Source organism: Mesocricetus auratus, unplaced genomic scaffold, assembly GCF_017639785.1.
Source record: "Mesocricetus auratus isolate SY011 unplaced genomic scaffold, BCM_Maur_2.0 Super-Scaffold_100010, whole genome shotgun sequence".
In the NCBI taxonomy this organism is placed as follows: domain Eukaryota; kingdom Metazoa; phylum Chordata; class Mammalia; order Rodentia; family Cricetidae; genus Mesocricetus; species Mesocricetus auratus.
The window spans coordinates 42724372-42734914 of record NW_024429194.1 but is presented as its reverse complement, the minus strand read 5'-3'; the positions used below and the strand labels follow the sequence as shown (position 1 = coordinate 42734914).

General features: G+C 43.8%; 1 protein-coding gene across 9 annotated transcripts in view; it reads left to right on the top strand.

Moving 5' to 3' along the window:
• Positions 1-7595: 7595 nt before the first annotated feature.
• Pikfyve (phosphoinositide kinase, FYVE-type zinc finger containing) overlaps positions 7596-10543 on the top strand; it is a 101985-nt gene continuing 99037 nt past the window's right edge. For all 9 annotated transcript variants that reach the window (XR_005879914.1, XR_001196519.3, XM_005070554.4 and 6 more), the window contains exon 1: positions 7596-7714. The gene's annotated coding sequence lies outside the window, so the exon portion shown is untranslated. The remainder of the gene's footprint in view (positions 7715-10543) is intronic.

The following is a 10543-nucleotide window of genomic DNA, read 5'->3' as shown; positions in this document are numbered from 1 at the left end:
CTTGTAAAGCATCCAACATTGTACTGTAAAGGTTAGCAAGATGCATTTTGGACGTTAGAGGGAGCTAGTATTTCCAAGGTGGAAAAGGAAATGTATGTCAAGTGGATTAACTAGCGGCCACTTCTATTTATTCTTTTTGTTTGCTTGTTTCGAGACAGGGTTTCTCTGTATTGCTTTGGAGACTGTCCTGAAACTCGCTCTGGAGACCAGGGTGGCCTCGAATTCACAGAGATCCACCTGCCTCTGCCTCTCGAGTGCTGGGATTAAAGGCTTGTGCCACCAACGCCCCGCCACTTCCATTTATTCTTATGAAATTAGAGAGGTGAGTTTATACTTTCTCCTCTAATTGCATCATACCATAAATCACATGAGATTGTAAATGTTACTCCCTACTGTAACAGGCTTATACTGTTTATTAATAAAAGCATTCATATCCATTCTTGTTCTAGAAAGCATTCTAAAATAAATCCAGGAAACACAGAATATAACACAATAAGAAATATTGATTATATGTGACAGAAATGGTAAAAATAATGCACAGGATATCATACAGAACAAAGGTAAGTATAAGCATAAACCTCTTCCATTAAGTTCTAAATATTTGCTAGGCATGGGCTGAACGACTATAAGACATTGAGATAGGAAATATGGCACTTATGCACATGTCACCATCTGAAACCATGTTTTTCAGGGTTATAGTGCATGAACTGATATATAATTGAAAGAGGATATTTCTAGATGCCTAGAATTGGCTTACATTAAGATATTACAAAATAACCAGTGCAGTAGTGCATATTTGTCTATCTAATGAGGTCCAGGTCAGTCAAACCCCATTTCAAAATAAAAAACAAACAATACCCTGCCCACAAATAAATATATGGGTAAAACCATACATATGTGCATGCTGAAGCTCTTATAGGATCATAAAATAATACATTTATAGTCCAAATGACTGGAGGAAAATTACAGAAAATTTTTTTTTCAAGGCAGGATTTCTCTGTGGCTTTGGAGGCTGTCCTGGAACTCGCTCTTGTAGACCAGGCTGGCCTCCAACTCATAGGGATCCACCTACCTCTGCCTCCCCAATGCTGGGATTAAAGGCGTGTGCCGCCACCACCCGGCTGCAGAACATTTTTAAACATGATTATTTGTGCGTGACATGTGAGTGTGGGAATGTCCACGCCACAACAGGGATGTGGAGGAGAGAGGACAGCATTATGAGAGTTGCAGGTTCCAGAGATGGAGCCGGTCAAAAGGCTCTCAGGACAAGAGCTTTGACCCTACTGCCCCCCTCTAGCCTCACAAAACAGGACCTCACCATATCAGTAACAATCAGATTTTACATTACTGCTGAAAATACGGTTATGAAGTTCTCTGCTTATATTCACTTAGATCACTGCATTTCTCTTCACATGTCTTGCTACCGTTTGTTTTCATTTACTCAATAAAAGAATCTATTTTTGAATTGTCTTGGTGCAAAACACTACTGCAAGCATCAATGGAAACCTGGGTCAGAAAATGCCTTTTAGCATCTGTTTGGCTATGAGACACTCATCTGGATAATGGGATTCCTATAAGATTTTGGTGAGTTAAAACCAACCAAACAAACGAGGTAGTGGGCTGAGAAGATGGTTCACTAGGTCAAGGCATTTTCTTCCAAAATGAATATTTTGAGTTCAGTCGCCAGTACCCACATGGTAGGGGATAACTGATTCTTACAAGTTGTCCTCCGACCTCCACATTTGTGCTGTGTCATGCATAAGTACAAAGGTACTTGCATACATACATATGCAGATAAGCTAAATAAAGGGAAGTAAGGGACTTGATCACTTCTGTCTTGGGGTTTTTATTGCTGTGAAGAGATACCGTGGCCACGGCAACTCTTACAAGGAAAACATTTAATTGGGTTGACTGGCTTACAGTTTCAGAGACTCAGTCTATTATCATCACGGCAGGGAGCATGGCAGTGTGTGTCATGCTGGCTGCACCTTGGTTTGCAGGGAACAGGGAGTCAATTGACACACTGGGCGGTATCCTGAGCAGAGGACATCTCAAAGCCCACCCCCACAGTGACATTCTTCCTCCAACAAAGTCATCCCCACTCCAACAAAGCCCACACCTCCTAGTAGTACTACTCTCTGTGAGATTATGGGGGCCGATTACGTTCAAATGACCGCAACTACTTATCCATGGAGGTTATGGGCAAGAGAACAGCGAAGTCACTGCTGCACTTGGGATTTGAGTGACAGAACACCCTTCAACATGGAAGGGTCATGGATTGGATGGCCAAGATAATGAGTCAAATTCTGGGATTGTTAAATGTGAACGTCTGTGGGACAGGAAAATGGGGGTGTCCAGGAGGCAGGTGGTCACATGCATCAGGCAGCTGGGCAGGGGATGTGAACCTGGATTTCTTTAGTGTCTGCTGCTAGCACTGAAGACAGTATATGAGCTCATTGAGAAGTGCAGTCAGGAGAAAAGCCTACCAGCAAGGACCCTGAGGCATATTAACATCTTTAAGGATCAGGTGGGAGATAAGAGCCTCCTACCCCAAAGAGAATGAAGAACTAGGGTAGGAGAATCTCAGAGTCTGATATGATAGAAGCCAATAATCCAGAACATTTTCAAAAAAGGAAGAAGTACTAAAAAAGATAAAGAAAAGACAGAGCCTGGAAATAACTTGGGAAGTAGGAAGACCTCATTGAAGCACTTTTAGTAGGATGATTAGGACAGGAGCCATGATGCAAGAGACCGAATTGTGAATGACAGATATTGAAAGGGAGAAAAGAAAGATGATTGCGATGAAAACACTTTTTAATAAGGATTGTCTCAGAGTCTAGTGTAGCATTGAATTTGCTAGGTAGCTGAGACTAGCCTAGAACTCCTGATCTTCTTGCCTCTACATCCCCCAAGTGTTGGGGTTACAGGCATGATACCTGGTTAGAAAACATAATTTTGATGATTACACACTTGGCATACTTGCAGACCATTTGTCCTAAGCAGAGTAGATCTGCTTCTGTTACTTTGGGGTCATTTGTGTTGGCTGTTTCTGTTTTATTTCCATGTTGTATCAATAACAATGTAACAACACATCTTTATCTTGCTTGTTAAAAATCCTTGTATCAATTCGTTATGCTAGATTAGTGGAACTGGAAGTACTGGATCAAGGAATATAAATATTTTAAAGGTATGTGTTAAATCCACCAAATCATCTTTTTTTTTTTTTTTTTTTTTTTTTTTTTTTTTGGTTTTTTGAGACAGGGTTTCTCTGTGGCTTTGGAGGCTGTCCTGGAACTCGCTTGGTAGTCCAGGCTGGTCTCGAACTCACAGAGATCCGCCTGCCTCTGCCTCCCGAGTGCTGGGATTAAAGGCGTGCGCCACCAACGCCCGGCTCCACCAAATCATCTTGCTGGAAGCATATACACATTTATATTTCCACATACAGTATGAAAGAGTGATAATTTCATTCTATCTTGAAGTGAGTCTTACAAGGGAACAAAACAAAATCTGTTCAATGAATGTTATGGGAAAAACTGAATACTCACTTGTACAAGAATGAAATTAGTTTCATATCTCATACTGTATTAAAAATCCACTCAAGCTGGATTAAATATCTGTGGTGGTTTGGAAGAAAGTGACCCTCAAAGGGAATGTCACTATTGGGAGGTGTGACTTTGTTCGAGAAGTGTGTCACAGTGGAGAAGGGCCTTAAGGTCTTCTGCTTAAACTTCACTCAGTGTTACAGGTGACTTCCATTGCCTGTAAGATGTAGGACTCTCAGTACTACTCCAGCACCACATCTGCGTGAATTCCACCACCCCAGTTAGAGTTTTCTCTCTAAGACTTTCCATGGTCATGTCTCCTTACAGCAATAAAAAAGCAAACTGAGACAATATCTAAATGTCAGACCTGAAGATGAAATTAGTAGAGGAAAACACAAGTGAAAAGCCTCATGATACTGGCCTGGGTAGCGATTTTTATTTGTAGTTTGTATAACTCAAAAGTTTAGGTAAGAAAAGCAAAACATACAAATAGGATTATATAAAATGAAATGGTCTAAAAAGCTGGAAAAAGAACACTGAAGAGACACTCTACAGAATGGAAAAGAATATTTACAAAACATACATCTGATAAGGTGCCATTATCCAGTGTGTACAAAGAACTCAATAGTGAAAAACACAAAGTTATAAACCAGAAAAAGGGTAGGAAAAAGCAAACACTCCTGAGACACTTAAAAAAAAAAAGCTGGGCGTTTGTGGCACGCGCCTTTAATCCCAGCACTGCGGATGCAGACGCAGGTGGATCTCTGTGAGTTCGAGACCAGCCTGGTCTACAAGAGCTAGTTTGAGGACAGTCTCCAAAGCCACAGAGAAACCATGTCTCAAACAACCAAAAAAAAAAAAAAGATAAACATCACTAGCTATCAGAAAAATGTAAATTTAAACCACACAGAGATATCATAGCCTTATAGCCTTACATCTATCTGAATGGCTATTATTACAACAAGTTTAGACATGGGAATGGAGAGAAGGACACTAATGCATATTGTTGGTGGGGACTGACAGTGGGGCAGCTGTTTGGGAAACAATATTCAAGTTCCTCAAAAACTAGAACTTCCATATGATTCAGTGATTCTGCATATATATATGAGACGAGTGTGTGCAGTGACAGATATATGCACTCCTATTTTAATTGTAGAATGACCCACGGCAGTCACGATGCATAACTAACCCAAGTACCCATCTCTGGAGGAATGGGTAAAGAAAAATGTGACATATTTACATAACATAATACTTGTCATCTTAAAAAAAAAACCCGGAGGACACTATATTAAGTGTAATACATCACAAAGAAAAAATACTGGAAGCCAGAGTGTGTAGAGTTTAAAAAGGCTAATCTTAGAAAGAAAAAGAGCTAGGTGGTGGTGTTGCAAACCTTTAATCCCAGCACTCAGGAGGAAGAGGCAGGCGGATGTCTGTGAGTTCAAGACTGGCCTGGTCTACAGAGTGAGTGCCAGGACAGGCTCCAAAGCTACAGAGAAGCCCTGTCTTGAAAAACAAACAAACAAACAACCTCCCAAAAGAAAAAGAAAGTAGAAAGGTGGATCTTAGAGGGTGGGGAGCAGATATAAGAGGAAAAATACAAAATGGAAATCAAATACTCAAATACACCCAGGAGTTTTTATGAGGGGCTCCAACTGGCCAAATCAGGGGCAACTTCATTAACTGAACAGTGACAGCACTGAATTATGGCACTACAGGAAGAAAAAGAAAAGTTGATATTAATACTTGATTGTTGGGGAAGTCTTATGTCAATAAAGCACTGTTGAGCCAATAGGGAACCAAGATAGGAGGTACTAGGAGTCCAGAAGGACTCTGGGTAGGAGAAAGAGAGGGAGTCAAGATGTAACACCATGGGGTAGGAAGCCCGGAAACTTCTCTGGTAAGAGACTTACTTAGATTAACAATTATGGGGTAATTACTTAAGTCAGAGCTAGCCAGTAAGAAACAAGCAAGGCCAACAGCTTCATAATTAATATAGCCTCCTGTGTGTTTATTTGGGACTGATGCGGCTCTGGAACCAGGCTGGCCGGAAGGCTCCTCTCAAAGAAAAAGCTTCTCTTTACACTTGATATAAAGAGAAGGAAAACTGAATTTTTAGTAAAGTGTAATTATATGTGACTATACACTAGCTCAGCAAGAGTAAGTTCTTGGAGGAAGCTGTGAGGGGAGAATAGTTACAGACATGCACAAAATGTCTCAACACATGAAACATACTTGAAATTAAGTTTTAATATCTAATATGAGGTAAGAACCAAACTTTTTTTTCCCAAAAGAGAAAACAAGTTTTCCATAGAAATTAAAGTGCATGTTAATGAAGATACAGGATTGTAAACTTCTGGGGAACACGGCTGCAGCTTCTTTCTTACCAGCGTACCTCTGCAGCATGTGAATTGCTGGTCCAATTCATGACTCAGAAAATGTTCGTTGAGGAGTGGGAGAGATGGCTGGATAGTACAAGCACATACTGCTTTTGCAGAGGACCCAAGTTTGATTCCTAGCACCCTCATTTGGGGGCTCACTACCTCCTATAACTCCAACTTCAGAGGAATCTGACTACTCTGGCCTTCCTGGCCATCTGTACAGAACACACACACACACACACACACACACACACACACACACACACACACACACACACTGTGCTATCCTGTTGGATGAATAATCTATGGTGTTCTCCATCTATTTTATAAGCATCTGAGACATAAGCATCTGGTCGACTCAGTTAAGAAACTTTTTCTTTTAAAAAGGAAGATGCATAAGCATGCTTATGAGTCGAGGAAGAAGTTATTGGGAAGGATCTGGCTGAGGAGACGTTGCAAGCCCCCAGGGATACAAGGCTGGACTGATTAAACTGAGAAAGCCATGGTCTATGGAGGGAGGCAGACCCAGCACATGTTGCAGATAGATGTGTGGTGGCGTTGATGGCTAAGGTTGCACCTATGATAGACCATGGTATAGATGGAATTCTCCGGGGTAAACGACAGCCCGGGAGTGGAGGGGTACAGCAATAATGAACACCAAATGCGGCTGCGAGTGGGCGTTGAGGACACAAAGGTTCCATCCAGTTAAGGATGGCGACCAGGAGCTGCAGCGGCCCCTGGCTTCAGGTTTTAAACGGTGGTACTTTCCGGGGTTGAAAAGAGTGACTCCGGAAAGCTGGGTGGGATGTGCCCAAATTCTTGAGGAACAGGATCTGCAGAATCGAAGTCAAATAACGCCACCCTTCAGATCCCTTTCAAAGCTCCCCTGCACAGCCGTACGTTTACAGTGAGCAGGCTTTAACTTGTTTTCTCCTTTTAACTGCACAGCCCTTTTTAGCAGGACAAACATAACGGGTCATGATCATACTAAGCTGAGCAAGTCAAGGCTTGATAACTTTATCTGCAACACAAAACCCTAGAGTCAACATGACTTGGATCAGGCTCTGTGCCGACTGCTTTACACGCACTGTTTTCCCTGACCCTCAAAAGAACAACAACAAACAAAAAACGTGGAGTGAATGATGTCTTTAGTTAGCCTGCCTTTGCCCGCCAGAGCATGAGGCCCAGAGTACAAGCAATTTGCCCGAAGTTGCTTTTAGCGGAGTCCTGACTGTATCCTGAAAGCTATCAGCTCTTCTCCCTGGGTTTCTCAGTTGGACGTCGGTCCAAGAGAACCAGGAGAGCGGTCCCATATTGCGAGTGCTCACAGTGTTGAAGACATACGGTAACGGCCGTCTGGCTGACGTCGGCTGTCCAGCGCGCCACCCTGTGACGCACGCGTGATGCTCACGTGCACTGTCCTCCCTGCTTCCTTCGGGAAGGCTGAGGCAGCCTTAGATCCTAAGGCGGGGTGGGGTGGGCGGTGGACACGGGGACCGGGCTTAGGACGATACTCTCTGGGTTGGATTCCTTCTGCCTGAACACCTGATCGGAAGGTCGGGAGGGCGGGGAGGGGTGGGCGGAGCCGGACCTCAGGGAAGGTCGCGGATTGGCTGGTAGGGGATAGGGCGGAGCCTTGCAGGGGTGGGCGGAAGCGAGAAGCCGCAGCTACCGCGTAAACCCCTTGGCTTCTTGGAGCCGCCGCTTGCCGCCTGAGGAAGCCTCAGGCCGAGCGGGGTGAAGCGGACACCCGGGTGGCGGAGGCCGGCGGGGCCGGGGCGGGAGGCGAAGGTAAGGGAGGCGGCGTGGCATGGGCCGCCGGGACCCGCAGTGGGAGGATGGCCGGCGCGGGTCGCCGAGCACGGCGGGAGGGATGGCGAGGGCCCGCGGCTCTTCGGCCGAGGCTCGGAAGACCTGACGGGGACCGGCTGCCGCCTGGATGCCTGCCGGCCCTGTGTGGTGGGGCAGGCGGCAGCTGGCTGGGCCACTCCTGCGGAGGCTTCCTCGACGCCATGGAAGTTCTCTTGCCCCTCTGTTCCCCTGATGCCCGCACTTATTTCCGAGGGGGGACCGCCTTGTCGTCCTCCGAGCTGGTGCGGCGCTAGCCTGGAAAAGAAAGTTCTGTTCCTCAGAAACCATTCCAGACTTGGCGTGCGTCCATCAGCTGAAACGCTCGTTTCTGATTTTTTTTTTTTTTGAGGAAGAGACCTGATGTCCCAACAGTCGATCTCCCTTTCCCAAGAAAGAATGGGAATGAAACTTGATGGAGACATTTGGAATTTGGGGTCTTCTGTCCTATTTAGGTTCTTAAGACATTCAGACCCTTAAGCCATTCTGTACACAGCAGGTTATTGCTGTGTGTCTTGTGTGTTACGAGTTAAATGAGCACGGCTGATTCATTTGGTGTATTTTGTCCTGGTACGGTATTGACAGTAGAGTTAGGCGCCTAGCAAATCACACCGTCCTGTTTCCCTTATATTTGAATCGTTCTGCTCCAGTACTCCCGCTTTTCCTCTCCCTCCTCCCCCAGGAGGAGAGAGGGTGGGAGGGATGGAGGGAAGGTTTCTTAGGGTTTTTTTTTCCCCCCCTGTTAGGTTCAGGCTTGTGACAGAGACAAAGGTCAGGCTTTTTTTTTTCTTTTCTTTTTTCTTTCTCCTTTTATTTTTCAGAAGAAGTTACAGGAATCACACAGTGGTTTTTCCTCTAGTCTTTCTGTTGTGTATGGGTCAAAAATGAACAAAACCCCTTTCTTAATGGAAGCGAACATTACTTGTATTCAGCTGTCCTGTATTAATAGGTAACATTTGAGAATTGTACTTAAGGAAAAAAAAAAACAAAAACAAAAAACTGACCCCAGAAAACGACTAGGCTGACACTCGGATTTTCACCTAAAGATTCCATGTGGGCTGATGCATTAAGTTATATAAAACTCTTTAATAGTGGATTTGTATTCTAGTTTGCTTCACCAAGATACTGTGTAGCAAGTCTGCATACAACATGCTTTCCTAGGAATAAAAAAGACAAACAGTTGGTGATACTGCAGAAGTCGTTGGATAAGTAGGTTAATATTTCTAATTATGTATGCAGAGGAGCCATGCTTTACAGCATAAATAGTTATTATGCTGCTAAAAAATCAGAGTTGTAATTTCTTCTTGGATGCTGGTGGCATGTAATTGTTGAGATTAGTTCTATGTGATTGTATCTATGTTTTAGAGACAGCACTTGCTCTGTGCTTACACACTCACTTTTACCTTCATATTTCCAAAGCTTAATGAACGTTCTGGCCATAGACTGCCTTTAGAAGTAATTTTAAGACTCTTTGGGCAGATTGGTCACTGTGCTTTTGTTGGTACCTTTGTGGAATTGGAATAGGTTGTGTTTATAAACTTGAGGGTTTTTATTGCTATCACAGTTTCTCTCTGGTGGTATTTAAGACAAAACAGAACAAAAGTTTGAGTTTTTTCCTCATCAGTCACCATCTTAACCCTCTATGCTGGAGTATCAATTATCATGATGGTTTGATGCCATCAATTATCATGATGGTTTGATGCCAACTTGACACAAGCTAGAGTCTTCAGAGAGGAGGGATCCTCAGTTGAGAAACTGCCTCCCTAAGATGGGCCTTAGGTAAGCCTGTATGTAGCATTTCGAGTGATTGCTGGGCTGGTGGTCCTGAGTTCGGCTAGAAAGCAGGCTAAGCAGGCTGAGCAAGCCATGGTGAGAACAAGTAAACTGTTCTCCCCCATGCCTCTGCATCAGTTCCTGCCCTCCAGGCACCTGTCCTGCTGGAGTTTCTATGCTGACCACCTTTGATAATGAACAGTGATGTGGAACCTTTCCTCCCCAAGTTACTGAGTGCATCATTGCAAAAGTAATTCTCCCCAGTGGAGCATGAAGTCCTCCTTCCGTCTTTCCCTACACCAGTGCCTATCTCTACTCTTTTCCCCCTGGGGCATCCCTTCCAACAAAATCCCATCCATGCCAGTGTTTTCACTTCTGCTTTAATTCACTAGTCAGTGACATTACTAACGGGAAAATCTGAGCATTACAGGAACACAGCTAGAATCGGAAGTCCTTGAAGAGCTAAAAAATTATTTTGATTAGTACACACTGTTGAGAATTTTGTGGCAAGACTTGGAGTACAGTCACAAGTCTATTACTTACTCTCTGTGATCAACCCAAGGAAAATTGTTTTAGGTTCAGTGTACCTCAGTTGCCACAGCTGTTAAACATAGGAATAAGTCTTACTTATATGACTTCCAAGAGTATTAAGAAAATAAAATGAGCCTGGCGTTGGTGGCGCACGCCTTTAATCCCAGCACTTGGGAGGCAGAGGCAGGTGGATCTCTGTGAGTTTGAGGCCAGCCTGGTCTACAAGAGTGAGTTCCAGGACAGCCTCCAAAGCCACAGAGAAACCTTGTCTCGAAAAACAAAAACAAAAACAAAAAAAACAAACCCCCCCCCCAAAAAAGAAAATGAACGGATAGATATGATTTTGAAGAAGAAAACCTTTTTAGAGGTGTGTAATGTCCATCTTTGTACAGTATAGATTACAAGCTGTAGCATCAATATGACTAACACACCAGAGGTTACTTCCGTTTAAATGATCAGTCTAAAGGG